This window comes from Carcharhinus amblyrhynchos, chromosome 21, assembly GCF_965287045.1.
Source record: "Carcharhinus amblyrhynchos chromosome 21, sCarAmb.v2.hapA, whole genome shotgun sequence".
Classification (NCBI taxonomy): Eukaryota; Metazoa; Chordata; class Chondrichthyes; order Carcharhiniformes; family Carcharhinidae; genus Carcharhinus; species Carcharhinus amblyrhynchos.
Genome location: NC_137344.1, coordinates 24778081 through 24792954, shown reverse-complemented (window position 1 = coordinate 24792954; position 14874 = coordinate 24778081). Strand labels below are relative to the sequence as shown.

Genomic DNA, 14874 nt, shown 5'->3' with positions numbered 1-14874 from the left:
GGAGTGGTGAGGAGTGCTGGGAGACACAGGCTCAAAGGTCAGGCCACAAATCACATACCCAGTTAGTAGTCCACCATATTCTGTCGCAGCCAATCTGAAACAAAAAGACCAATGAATCCCACAGTAAAATGGTGTGGCCCTCTATGAAGAAAAAAAATTAAATGAAACTTGCACCTACAACAAACTTCAGGTTCCACCTAAAGCATGTATCCATTTAAATGGTTGAGATGTAAAAGCCCTGAGAACTGGTCTGCTCACAAGCTTTCTTGAGAGGGAGATGACAGTATCTTGTAAAAGACTTTTGAAGTTAAGCAGGAGGAAGTCTCACCATCACAGGGTTCAACCAAACCCATAGGTTAATGAACAGCAGGTGCCTGCACACTATTGATGTTCAGGTTGCATCTGACAGCAGAAATGTCATTAGGAAACATGGTGGCCTATGGTTAGTACTGCTCTCTTAGCGCCAGGGATCTGGGTTCAATTCCAGTCTTGGGTCACTGTCAAATTCCCATGACTGTGTGGGTATCCTCCTGCTAGTCTGGCTTCCTTCCACACTGCAAAGATGTGCAGGTTAGGTTGATTGGCCAGGTTAAATTGCCCTGTAGTGGCAGGGTGACAAGCAAGAAAAATACTTGGGATTACGGGGATGGAAGGGGGGGAAAATAGGACCTGGGTGGGATTGTTGTAGGTGCAGGCTCGATGGGCCAAATGGCCTCCTTTGGCACTGTAGGAATTCCAGGTACTACTATTCAAAAAGCAGTTATGACGACTTCCTGGATCCACAATGCCTACATTTCTGAAAAGAAATATGGATCATGGTTTTTCAGAATCTATTGTTCAATTCTGCATCCCATGATTGACCAAGATAGTGGATGGGATTATTGTTGCCAGGGGTCCCATCTCCCTCACTTATAAGCCAGAATATGATAAAAGTGGGATCATTTTTCTAGTAAGTTTCCCTGTAGCATCACTCATGGCAACACAGCTAAGACCAGAAACTCACATGGAACTGACAAATGGGAATAAAACCATACACATATTACCCTTCGTATGTTTGATCGGAACAGAAGGTAATTTTCTGGCGCAGTGAGGAAGTCAGTTCTTCAGTACCAATAAATAAAGCTTTATTTACTAGGTTTATTATGGATCTTCGCAATAATAATTTATAGTACCAGTTAATACGACATGTTTTTAATTAGCAAAAAGTAAAGTTTAAGGCCCAGGAACATTGTTTGGTTAAGATTAACTACGATACCATGGGACATTAAAAACCATGTGGTTATTAAATCAATTGTTTTAGCGGAGATTAATAGCAACTTAATTATCATGCTAATTATTCTAATGCTGGATATTAACAGCCTTCCTCCACTACTGTGGTTTCAGCAACAGTAGTTAGAAAACCTGATCTATCTGTCCTTGCTCAAATCAACAAAATGTGTAGGTTAATGTTTAAGGAACATTAAAACTTCCTGACATCTTGAATCAACAGGTGCAGTGCTGTACGAGTTCATTAACTCAAGAGTTTCAGTTGTAGAGTCAAGATATACTAATTGCACAATACATTGACATTGTCTACAACAGGTATTCAATAATACATTTAAAATAATAGTTTCAACTGCAACAAAATTAATGTTAGGGAGTGGTCGTTAGGATAACTGAACGAAAACTGTTTGCATCCAAAGAATAATTTAATCTCACTGACAGATTTCTAAATCTTATAGCTCAACCAAAATAAAAACATGTGATTAGGGGTGTGTTTGAAAATACTAGGTTATCCCAGTGGAGGTGTAGCTCCAGTCGTTTGCTTGGCATTTCTACTTATTCCTTACTCCTTAATATAGATGTGTAATAGGATTTGAGATGCTGTCAAAGTTAATTTGTAACCAGATGAGAAAGTAATCCTTAATGTGACAGGATAATATGAATGTAATGAGGGCATTTTCAATAGTTTGAAAGGTGCAGCCTTAGAACCATAGAACATTACAGCACAGAAACAGGCCTTTTGACCCTTCTTGGCTGTGCCAAACCATTTTTCTGCCTCATCCCACTGAGCTGCACCCGGACCATATCCCTCTCATCTAAGTACCTGTCCAAGTTTTTCTTAAATGTTAAAAGTGAGTCTGCATTCACCACTTCATCTGACAACTCATTCCACACTCCCACCACTGTGTGAAGAAGCCCCCCCCCACCCCCAGTATTCCCTTTAAACTTTCCCCCCTTCACCCTTAACCCATGTCCTCTAGTTCTTTTTTTTTCTCCCATAGCCTCAGTGGAAAAAGCCTGCTTGCATTCACTCTATCTATACCCATCATAATTTTATACACCTCTATCAAACCTCCCCTCATTCTTCAACGCTCCAGGGAATGAAGTCCTAACCTATTCAACCTTTCTCTGTAACACAGTTTCTCAAGTCCCGGCAACATCCTTGTAAACCTTCTCTGCACTCTTTCAACATTATTAATATCCTTCCTGTAATTGGGTGACCAAAACTGCACACAATACTCTAAATTCAGCCTCACCAGTGTCTTATACTTCTGCTCCTAATTCCCGTGTTTCTAAGAAACTAATGCTTCAGTTCCCACCTCATTGTTCACTCCTCCCTCCCCCTTCCCAGCAGAGAGCCAACTGAGCCACCTCCTCCCCTCACCCCCACCCCACCACCGATCTGCCGTCTTCACCGTAAAATACCTTTAAGTAGGTATTCTGAAATACAAATCCAAAACTGGATAGTCAGCATTTGAAATGGGATACCAGCTTTACACGTCACATGCTATACTTCCAAACAAACCAGTTCCAATAACGAATAGCACCAAGAAAGATAACCACTGTCCAGTTTTGAAGATAACCAGTTTTGAATATTCAGCTTTCATTAAAAATTCTGAGTAATTTGCTCTCTTTAATCTTCACCGTGCAAATTTTATGTTTGAATCTTTAAACTTCAAAACTTTGCTGTCAATAGGAATAGATTTTGTTTACTAAGCAATTAACAAGACAAGTGGGTCTGGTGAGCAGACAGGCACAGTAATGATTCTTACACCTGTTAAAAGGTCACTGTCTTTAAAGGTTGAAAAATAGAAAATGGAACATTTCTCAAGCGACCTTAAAGGATGATTAAGTTACAGGCTACAGCAATAGGCTACAAGCACTGTATGAAACAGTAACAAACATGTTCGAAATATTTAACCTTTGTGTGACATTCAGACTGTCAAGCCTTGGCAAGACTCCTCCAGCTACTTGAAGTGCATCGGCATTGTTAGAAAATAACAGCAGAAAGAATGATAGCTCCAGTAACAATCTGAAGGTTAAGTGTTAGCCACTTTAAGATCATAGTTTCAAATATCCTGTTGCAATCAAATCTGTTGCAAATTTGAAGTGTCCGGGGAAGTTGTTCATTCCAAATAATGGGGAACACAACCTCACATCCTCAATATTAATTCAAAATGGTTCTAGTTATTCTTGCAAAAATCATAGTATTGTCCTTTTTTTAAAAAAAAGGCTTCTTTAACACAAATTCAATATGACTGATTTTGAATGGTTAAATAATCTTCTAAAGAATTAATTGTACCAACTTTTGGATCTTGATATGATCACCAGTATTCATTCACACTCAAATGATTCCTACACCAACTATATTATACGCTCATCTATCACAGAATTGTTCCATTGTACTCTTCCAATCCATAACTTCTTTACATGGGAAAATATTGTGCTGGATTTTGCTCAAACTGGCAATCAAGAAATTGTTTCCTTACCCTTTCATGAGATGTGGACATTGCTAGCAAGGTCAGCATCAGTTGCCCATTCTGAACTATCCTTAAATGAGTGGGCTTTCTAAGTCATTTTGGAAGACAGTTAAAAGCCAACAATCACATTGTCATGGGTTCAGAGTTACAAGTAGGCCAGGCAAGGATGACGGATTTCCTTCCCTAAAGGACATTAATGAACCAGATGGAATTTTACAACAATTAATGATAGTCTTCATGACTTTATACACTTTTTATACATGTATTTGAATCCATAGACCAGGTCTCTAGATTACAAGTCCAGTGACATTATCATTACTCCACCATGTCCCACAGATTACTGAACCATCCTACATTAGTCATATTCAATTTGTATTAAATAACTCCTTCATTTTGTTTTTTAATATTTGCTTGGATATTAGGAAAGGATGACAAATGAAGAGACAGAATATGTTAAGTTATGGAAGATGATGGCTGGAATTTGTCACTCTTGCATGCCCTGCTGCCAACATGAATGGAGAATTTGGCACTTGTCCAAATCTCTGTTCACAACAATGAGGGCAGAGAATTCCAGCCCAAGTTCATCCACCTTGGATTTCAGAAAAATGAATCAGAATAGTTTCTCAGTGATGAGAGGCTAGGAATTGTAGCAGAGTAAAGGGATTTGTATGTCCATTGTATACAAATCAAGGCACCCTGTGTCATCTTAACATGCATGAAAAGCCATTTGGGATTTTATACATTGCTACAAGTATAGAAAAATGAGCCTCACTGATGATATAATCCAGTCAGAAAACAGACCACCTGATGATTGCAATGTTACAAACAGATAACTCAAGTGACCATTTTTATATTTTCCACTACCACTTAACAAGCACTTCACTTTTTTGAATATATTTTACATAGAAATATTCATAGATAAGAGGATTAAGTTTTGTGCGATATTATTCTTCACTGAACATCATCAAGACAACAGTCACTATTTGACTACACCTAATGAATAACTATGATGTATTCTGATTTGCCACGAGCATAAGGCTAGATTCTCCTTTATGGGGGGGGGAGGCATGTAGAATTCTTGCACAGCAACTCCCTCGTTGATCCTATTTCTTCTTCAATAACCTTGTATTTATGTAACACCTTTTACGTAATATAGCATCCCAAGGCAGTGCACAGACCTTCTTCTGACCCCATCCCTCCTTCCAACAGGGGTAGTATTAATGATATTATTGCCAGACTATTAATCCAGAAACTCAGCTAATGTTCTTGGGATCCAGGTTTGAATCCTGCCACAGCAGATGGTAGACTTTAAATTCAATAAGAATATCTGGAATTAAGAATCTATTGATGACCATTGTCAATTATCATAAAAACCCATCTGGTTCACTAATGTTCTTTTAGGGAAGGAAATCTGTACTTACCTGGCCTGGCCTACATGTGACTCCAGAGCCACAGCAACGTGGTTGACTCTCAACTGTCCTCTAAAATGGCCTAGAAAGCCACTCAGTTCAAGGGCAACTAGGTTGGGCAATAAATGTTGGCCAGCCAGCGATGCCCATGTCCCATGAATGAATAGAGAAAAACGTTGCCAAATTCTAATGCTTTTATAACCTATGGTATTCTGCTCTCTAATCCAAATGATTTGGCCATTACAAAGGCCTCACCTTCATCCCCTCACATTCTGCCAATGAATTTTGAGCTTGACATAACTGAGATCTTCTACTTTCACTTCCATATCCACTTCTTTGGCCATGAGGCTTCATCCTTTCTCCCATCTCTTGAATTCTCATTCCACTTCATTCCTCTGTTTAGCCTCTGTCTCTTGATCTTTTCATTGGAATCATAGAATAAAATTCCTACAGTGCAGAAAGAGGCCATTCAGCCCATTGAGTCTGCACCGACCAAAATCCCATCCAGGCCCAATTCACGTAACCCCTAATATTTACCCGACTAATCCCCCTAATACTAGGGTTAAATTAGCATGGCCAATCAACCTAACCCACACATTTTTGGACCGTAGGAGGAAACTAGAGCACCTGCAGAATGTGTAAACTCCACACAGTGACCCAAGCCCAGAATTGAATCTGGGTCCCTGGCGTTCTGAGGCAGCACTGCTAACCAATGTGCCACCATGCCGACCATATTGCCAGAATGAATCGGCCATCTCAATTTCACTACTTTGTCCTTAACACTTTAATCCATCTCTGAATTTGCTGTGAACTGTTCTCTCAGGAACAACCTTGATATTGTCATTAAATCTGTTAGCCATTAGCTTTCTGCTTTATGAAGACTGAATGCTGCTCTCCGGCACCTCTTTCTACTTCTACTTCCCTCAACCACAATCCCACCACCAAACATCAAGCCATTTTTTCCTAAAGTGTCACTTAACAGTCCTCAATCATATCCAGCTCACTTCTACCTCCTTTCCAAGCTCCACAAACAGCACCACCCTGGTAGGCCGCAGGCCATTGTTATAACCTCTTCCAGCCCTACAGGACTTATTTCTTCTTGTCTTGACTCTAATTTTCTTCTCTCCTTGTCCACCTTCCTCCAATATGTTCCTTTGCCAATGGTGCATTGATAAAAATAGAGGTGCATAGAGACCTCAGACTAGGGAAACCGGAGGAAGTAAAGTATACTTATTAGTCATAAGTAAGGCTTACATTAACACTGCAATGAAGTTAGTGTGAAATTCCCCTACTTGCCACATTCCGGCACCTGTTCAGGTTAATGCACTAAACAGCATGTCCTACAGACCATGGAAGAAAACTGGAGCACCCAGAGGAAACCCATGCAGACATGGAGAAAATGTGCAATCTCCACACAGACTGTGACCCAAGCTAGGAATTGAACCCAGGTCCCAAGCACTGTGAGGCAGGAATGCAAACCACTGTACCACCATGCCGCCCATGTGATCCTGGGGAGAACTGAACATGAAGATGAGAATTTTAAATTTAAGACATTGCCAGACTGGGAGCCAACACAAACAGCAAACACAGGAACTTGTGCGAGACAGCACTGACTTTACTTAATGCAGTCCTTGTGTAGTACTTTTATGGTCTTCATCTTATTCACGCACTAAGTGTTGGATTAGATAGAAGGTAATCAAAATTTAAAACATTTGTGAGCAGCATGAAGGTTCATATCAAAAGTATGGATAATGTCAGTTTAGATAATGCAACCTTTGTAGGATTATTGCAACTTCAACTCAGATTCTAATAAGATACAGGTTCTAACAAAGAATGTGAGAGTGCACCGGTCTTTGAGCAGCTGATGATATTGTGTTAAACCACCATTTTAATGAATACATTTTACATGGTACAGTTTAATTTCTCTATGGATTGGTTTAAGACCACACTTAACCTGATACAAGTCAACATTGCACATCTCATTAACCAAGCCTGGTATTGCTGCGTCGTTATTAAGACAGATCCTCATAAACAAAATAAAATTAAGAAAGAAATATAAGCATACCTAAAAGTATCTGAAGTGCTGATATTTCTCAATTTCACTGCACCCATGCTTTCATACAATATGGAAGCTAAAAGTTGAATTATTGGTCACTGTGCTGATATAACATTTTGCACAATATCATAACATGCAGCAAGATCACCCCGTGTCCTGTGCGTATACAGGAAGATATGCCACATGTTGGGTGTGTTACATTAGCAGCTGACCACAAAGTGATTGCATTAAGTACAGCAAGATGAAAAACCCAAATGTTTCAATCATATGCTGAATTTGACTGGGGGATTTTGAATTCTGAGGTTTTTTTAATCTAATTGGTAATGGATAAAAGGCCTGCTCAGAGCCTGTAGACATATTAAAATGATCACATTCCAATAGCCAAGAGGACAATATTCTCCCCAGTAAGGTTTAAAGCTTTATTCTCCTCTGAATTTTCTATTTGGTTTAAGTAACTGAAGGCCCGTCATGCTTTTGGCAATATTCCAAACCCTCAATGTTACTGCTAAGGTATCTCCACTTTTACAATAATTTGCTGTAACAATTATAATATTATTCTTTTGAACATCATCTTCATCCAAGCTTGTGGCTTATAAAATGAGATTTTTATTTCCTTAGTGAAATAAATCAAAGTTAGTCAAGCTGAGTGAAAATCATTCAGGGAAAATATTGAAAATCACTTAGACAAAAGGTGTGGAAGTTAGTGATCTAATTTTCAAACCTAAGAATGAATAGCTTCCAACAAATTAACTTTAAATGGGAGAATCCTGTAGCTGTTATAAAGAAATACTCAACCTGTGCTATTTTCTGGTAGTAATGCTGCGACAGCACTTCAGTTTTAGCTCTTATGGTTTGTGACATTATCTCAAGTCACTTAATGTATCAGTGCTATGGAAAGCAGAGTAACATAGTCTGTACTATTTCCAACTATAAAATATGAAGATTATATCATTCAGTTCCTTCTCCAATCAAGTACTTGGATGTGAGTGGCAAGGCTTATTCACGGTTCTGATTGGTTAAACATGGATCCACAACTCCTGATTTTCTATCTAGTCATTTATGTAGTAAGAAAACCGAGGCAATTCCCCAACCAGTGCTGTGCGTGAATGTTGCTCCCTCTTGGAAATGCCTGACCACAAGGTCAGCATTTCAACATTGATTTCATCATATGTTAACATGGAGTGAGCCAACAATCAGTACACATAATGAAAAGTGACACCATAAAGAAAACAGGGCTGGAGCTGGAAGAAACCTTATGCAATTCAACAAGCATTTCAACATTAAGGCTTGGAGCTTTCACTCAGTTGTGCTGACCTGTTGGGTGCAACTCACCTGAAATCAGCAAAAGCAGATCAAAAGATTGTGGAATTTTCACACAAATTGAGGTTCTATGATCTATTGAACTAAATGGAATCACAAAAGATGTTCCGACCGCAAAGCTGGCTATGTTTCCTGATCAAATTGATCACTGTTGCAAGTTTTCGCTAATTCTGTTCATTTAAGGGCCTTTAAGGAAGCTCTAAAATTAAGATTTCTTTTTAGGCACAAGAACAATAATAGACGTTTTCAAAATATTTGGACAAGATTTTATTTTTACTTTACTGTTAAACTGATTATTGCACAGCAATATGACTAGCAAATGGTTTCTATATATTTTTAGAAGTCATCTTGCATTATTCAGAAGTGGATTACTCAGAGACTGTGGACTAGACAAGTTGTTTAGAATGCTTATTTTTGTGATTAAATCCAACTATATTAATTCAATTGCTCTAAGTTTCTGCTCACAGGATATTTTTAAAGCAAAGTTTACTTTAAGAAAAGTTTTGTTCTAAAATGCAAAGTGGTCAGCACTGCTGCCTCACAGCATCAAGGACTGGGGTTCGATTCCTGGCTTGGGTCACAGTCTGTGTGGAGACTGTACGTCCTAGCCCGTGTCTGTATGGGTTTCCGCTGGGTATTCAGCTTTCTTCCCACAGTCTGAAAAACATGCTAGTTAGGTGCAATGACCTGAACAGGTACCAGAATGTGATGCACAGTAACTTCACTGCAGTGTTAATGTAAGCTTTACTTGTGACTAATAAATAAATTTTAACTTTAATGTGTTGCCTAATAATGCAGGTTCAAAGTAAACTGAACCCAATTTGGACTTCACCACCTATATATACTTTCAGTATAAGTCTTTAAACAGTGATCAGGAACGAACCTAGGTTGATTTTTCTCTTTTTAATACTCATTGTGGTAAATCAAAGGCAGCATAGGTTCTACTATCTTAAAATATTTAATAGTACATAATGGAAAAGCCAATATATATTGACCCTTAAACATATTTCACAAACATTTTTAAACTGCTGGATACTGGAAGGATCAATCACACATGCCATCAATACTTAGGGTATTTAATAACACTTAACTTCGCCTTATTGTAAGCATAAAGGAAATATATTGTTCAGTGAGTAAGGAAAATAGCCACTTGCAGTCCCAACAAGAATCAGATAGAGGGCAGAGAATCTTAAATATCAATTACTTGGATTTATGTATCACCTTTAACATAATAAAACACCCCCACAACACAGGGGCAGTGTCAATCCACATAAGGGATGTGAGGATAGATCACCAAAGGTCTGGTCAAAAGGGTAGGATTAAGGAGTGTCTTAAAGGAGAACCGAAAAGTTGACGGAAAAGGAATTCGAGGGTGGATATCTTGGAGGGTTCTGGGGTTGAGGGAGGTTACAGATATAGAGACAAGATGAGAGCTCACACGACACCAGGTTATAGTCCAACAGATTTATTTGAAACCACAAGGTTTTGGAGCACTTTGTCAGATCTAGGCTTATACTTTGCTGAACTGAGGGATTCCTATACACTTAAAGATGTGGTTTTTCAGATGAAACATTAAACTGAGACCCACTCTGTCCTCTCAAATAGGTGATAATCTTAACAATACTATTTCAATAAGAATTTGGGATTTTTCTATATACATCGCAACCAATGCCTAAAAACAATTGATCTGGTCATTTAATTAATTAAGATTGGTGGAGCAAGAATGTGTTGAAATTGGTTTGTGTGTTTTATAACTGTAACTATATTTGAAAGTACTTTATGGTCTATAAAGTGCTTTGGGATGCTCTGAGGTCAGGAGAGGTGCCACATAAATGCCAATATTTTCTTTATTAGTGATAATGGAAAATGACAAGATCAGGAAACAAAGCAGAACAAACTTTGGTAATCCTAGACAGCGAAATATCGCTGGGTTGAGCTGGCATAAGTAAACTACTTGCTTATTAAACCTGTTTCTGTTTTGATGTCTTCTCGGGGTAGAATTTCCGTTGATTTTTTTTACAGCAAAATACAGATTAAGGTGGCTGAAACAGTGCAAAAGGTCAGGGAAGATCATGTGTCATTGACATTTGGGGTGAATCCAGTTTTTGAGATCTTTAACACTGGTTTAAGAATCATTATGCCCAAAGTCAACCCTGTGCATAAAACTGACCACGTTCCCACAATGGAACGTTGAGAATAGCAAGTTTCCAGCCTAAGGAGCATCTTCAAGTTGAGCTTGTTTTCATGGGTGCAAAAGTATCATTAGGCACATTTTAATTTTTCTTACATCTTAAAAAAGTTAATTTCCCAAGAAACTGAAAAGTGTGCACCAATTTACAGGTAGATTGAGTGGTCAAGGAAGCCTACAGCACTCTGCCTTCATCGGCCAGGGCATTGAGTATAGAAGTCAGCAAGCTTTGTTACAGCTGTAGAAAACTTTAGTTAGGCCACATATGGAATATTGCATGCAGTTCTGCCTGGCACACTACTAGATGGATGCTTTGGAGAGGGTGCAATAAGGTTTACCAGGGCGTTGCCTGGTATGGAAGGTTTTAGGTATGAGGAGAGGTGGCATGGTGGCGCAATGGTTAACACTGCTACTTCACAGCGCCAGGGACGCAGGTTCAATTCTGGCCTCAGGTCACTGTGTGGAGTTTGCACTTTTTCCCCATATCTGCACGAGTTTCCTTTGGGTGCTCCAGTTCCCTCCCCACAGTCCAAAGTTGTGTGGGTTAGGTTGATTGACAATGCTAAATTGACCCCAGTATCAGAGGATTAGCAGGGTAAATGTGGGGAGTTACGGGAATAGAACCTGGGTGGGATTGTGGTCAGTACAGACTCAATGGGTTGAATAGCCTCCTTCTGTACTGTAGGGCTTCTGTAAACTTGGATTGTTTTCCCTGGAAAGACTGTGGCTGAGGGGCAACCTGGTAAGGTCTACAAAATTAAGAGAGAATTTTTTTATTATTGATAGGGTGGATAGCCAGAGCTTTTTCCCCATGATGGAAAGATCAACTACAAGAGGGAGCAGATTTAAGTTAAGAGGTGGTAAGTTTAGGGGAGATGTGCGGGGAAAGTATTTCACTCAGATGGTGGTGGGTGCCTGGAATGCACTGCCAGTGGAGGTGGCGGAAACAGGCATATGAGCAACATTCAAGGTGAATCTTGATAGACACATGAACGGGAGGCAAACAGAGGGTTAGAACCCACGTATCAGTCAGTGCAGGCTGGTGGGCCAAACCGCCTGTTCCTGTGTTGTATTGTTCTTTGTTAAATAGTTCAGCGTTTAGCTTATTTACAGTTGAATCAGGTTAATCACAGCTAAGAGAATCGACACATTATTTATGATAAGCTCATTTCCTACTGTATTCATAAACTGCAGCAATTTAGCACCCTGAAATACATCAAGGATTTACTTTTAATTCAGCAAGAAATAAAAATGCATTCTATTGTGCAGGCCAATTACTAGGACATAGTAGATTTTAGGCTTATGATTATCCAAGCGAATTTCAGCAAAAACTCTTAGGTTTTAACTATAACCTGATCAGTGCAGTTTCAAATGCAATTTGCACCCAATTCACCCCCACCCCACCTCCCCTTTCTGTCCGAAGTGAGAATTGTGCGCCAACATTGTTCAACTGAACACAATCTGTCCTGCGTTATCCCCCTTGTATCGGCTTACAAAACAGGTCTGAAGATAGAAAGACAAGACCAAGGTCGAGCATGTAAGTTAGCCGAACCATCCTACAACTGCTGGCAAGACAATGCACACGTACTCCATTACGGCCGGTTGATCAAGGCAAATCCACAGCTGAATGGAAGAGACTGTTTACACAGCCGACCCACAAAGACTTGTCTTGGTTTTACGTTGAGAATCACCCTTCAGCCAATCGGGACCCGTGATACACATGTGGCCTGACTGCGATAAATCCTCTCCTCATTTAGAATTGATCATCGTGTTACAACTGGCCTAACTTAAAATCTGAAAGTCCTATTGTTCGCATGTTAAAACAGTTCTTCGGCATGAATACCCAGTCTAGTCAGATTATCGCTGGGTCGGTATATGTTTTGGCAGCGAGTCGCCGCTGGGATGCTCATTTCCACCTTTTTTTTTAAAATCGAGAAGCTTTGGACCAGGCACTCACAGCAGCACCCCAATCCTTGTCCATTTAAATGCCTCTGAAACCATTCCCCCTCCCCCATTCCCCACTTGTGCCCAGGTATGTCTGCGATGGGCCGGGTGGCTGCAACAATGTGCAGTCGAATTAATAAAATTTAGCTGGGTGTTTTTTTTTAATTATTATTTCGCCTTCCCTACACACATTCTTGAAAGTGGAGTTTGGTGAAATGCAGTCCAGTGTCCCTGGCATTTTAGGTATCAAGAGAGGGCAAGGAGGAAGTAGGTGGGAACAAAAGCATCACCGCCACTGCAGGAGGACGTGAGAGACGTGACTTAAGAGAGTGAGCCGCTGAAGGGCTTTACTGTCTCACCAGGATGGCTCACGAGTGTAAGTGGCAATCTGAGCAAAAGGGATGTAAAGTTTGGGGGTGGGGAGACCCCCGGGGCGAATGATGCACAATGACAAAGGCTGGGAAATGGCCCCTGGGGTTCTTTTTTTTGCCCTGCAAATGTTGGTCGCACACTCCCACCGCGGAGCTGCAGTGTTCATTAATCAGCGGGGAAATCGAATCCGAGAGCTTTCACATCAAATAAAACAAAATTAAACCCATAAATGGGTGGTCTTACACACACGCTGCATCTCACACTCGCATTCCCCCTGAGCAATTTGTAGGAAACCAGTTGATTATTGAGCCTTTGTTTTTAAATCCACTAAGCAGATAAGGCCAGGGTTTAACCTTTTTTGCAAGATGTTTCATTTCTACCGAGAGAATACAGGGGATTCGATATGAAATTAACCCCTTTTTTTCCGGCCACAAACAGCATCGTCGTCTCTACACAATATGTTTGCAATGGGTTTCTATTTGGCCTGACTGGCGGACAGGATAATGGATGCCTGGGAGGAACTACTGGCCAGGAGTTTAATACAATGGGTCGAGTTGTTTTAAATGGAACTCAAGCCGGTTTTCAACCGAATCTCTGCAAACCCTTCCCTGAAGCTGTCCAGGGCACAGGTATTTATTATAAGCAGGAGTAGTTTTACTTGTTGTAATTTTTTTTCCGGGGCACTCCATATCATTGAAAAGATTTCGCTTCCGCCCGGATAGATACTTTCAAAGTTTGCCGAGACACGCTTCTACAATTCATTCACCCTGGGGGAACACGCCTAGACGGGCATGATGAAATCTAGTGAACGCTTCAGGCAGCTTCCTCCTCACTGCCTCGGTCCAATGTTAATGGGTCTTTCACCAACCATCGTGTTCCACCGTCCCCCCCCACCCCCCACTCCCCACTGGATAAATCCATAAGAGTTTTGCCAACTTTGGTACAGGAGGGTAGTTGTAAGCAGCGGCGAGATTTTCCGTTGACCTCTTGTCTCCAGCTCATCGCCATTTGCTGTTGGCGCACACATTTGTGTTGAGTTTCTTCTTTCGGCTGTGGCCCATTATCATCACCATCACCGCCAACATCCCTTCAGGATGGCCCGCTACTTTCGGACTCAAAGCTCCACGTTTGCCGGTAAGTGGCCAAATTACAGCCAGCAGTTTCATTTCCCAGTTTCACGTTTAGCCTCACACGTGGCTGAATGCGATTTCTGGAGCAGGCAGGTATCTTGTCTGGTGAATGGTATTTCATCTGCCCCAGGAATGGGACACAGGGCTGCCCCCAACAAATTCATTCAAATGGAATATTGTTAAAGTGTGAACCCCTTGCACTCGAACACAAATGTACAAATTTGTCCATATTCGGTTTTTTTCAGATAAAACGCTAAAATTAGATGATATACGATCATCTTCAATATATCTCACATTTAAACATTCTGTCCAAATTATCACCACTTATTCTTGCCATAGAAATAAGTAAACTGCAGGTCCTTACCGTGTCCACAGCACGATGAGCTTTTATTCAGGATTGATCCTCTGAATGATGCTCTCCCACGCTCTGCTCTTATTCAGACTAAGTGCCTTACGCATCAGGCTCTGTCCTCACAAATGTTTCCGCTGGGTCTTAGTGGCCAACTCCACCTCCAGCGTAAGCGTGCTCACTCAGAAACAGAGCTCCAGCTCAGTGTCAACTCTTTTTGAGAAGCTTATGAGAAAATGGGCTTTTCACTAAAATCCTGGCAATGAAAATTTAAGGGAGGTGATGGCCTAGTGGTGTTATTGCTTGAACTATTCATCCAGAAACGCAGCTAATATTCTAGGGACCAGTATTCGAATCCCCCCC

At 40.5% G+C, this 14874-nt stretch overlaps 1 protein-coding gene across 1 annotated transcript in view; it reads right to left on the bottom strand.

Moving 5' to 3' along the window:
• Nucleotides 1-14643, bottom strand: part of LOC145356290 (monocarboxylate transporter 4-like) — a 38531-nt gene extending 23888 nt beyond the window's left edge. The window contains exon 1 of the mRNA XM_080208855.1: nucleotides 14527-14643. The gene's annotated coding sequence lies outside the window, so the exon portion shown is untranslated. The remainder of the gene's footprint in view (nucleotides 1-14526) is intronic.
• Nucleotides 14644-14874: the final 231 nt, after the last annotated feature.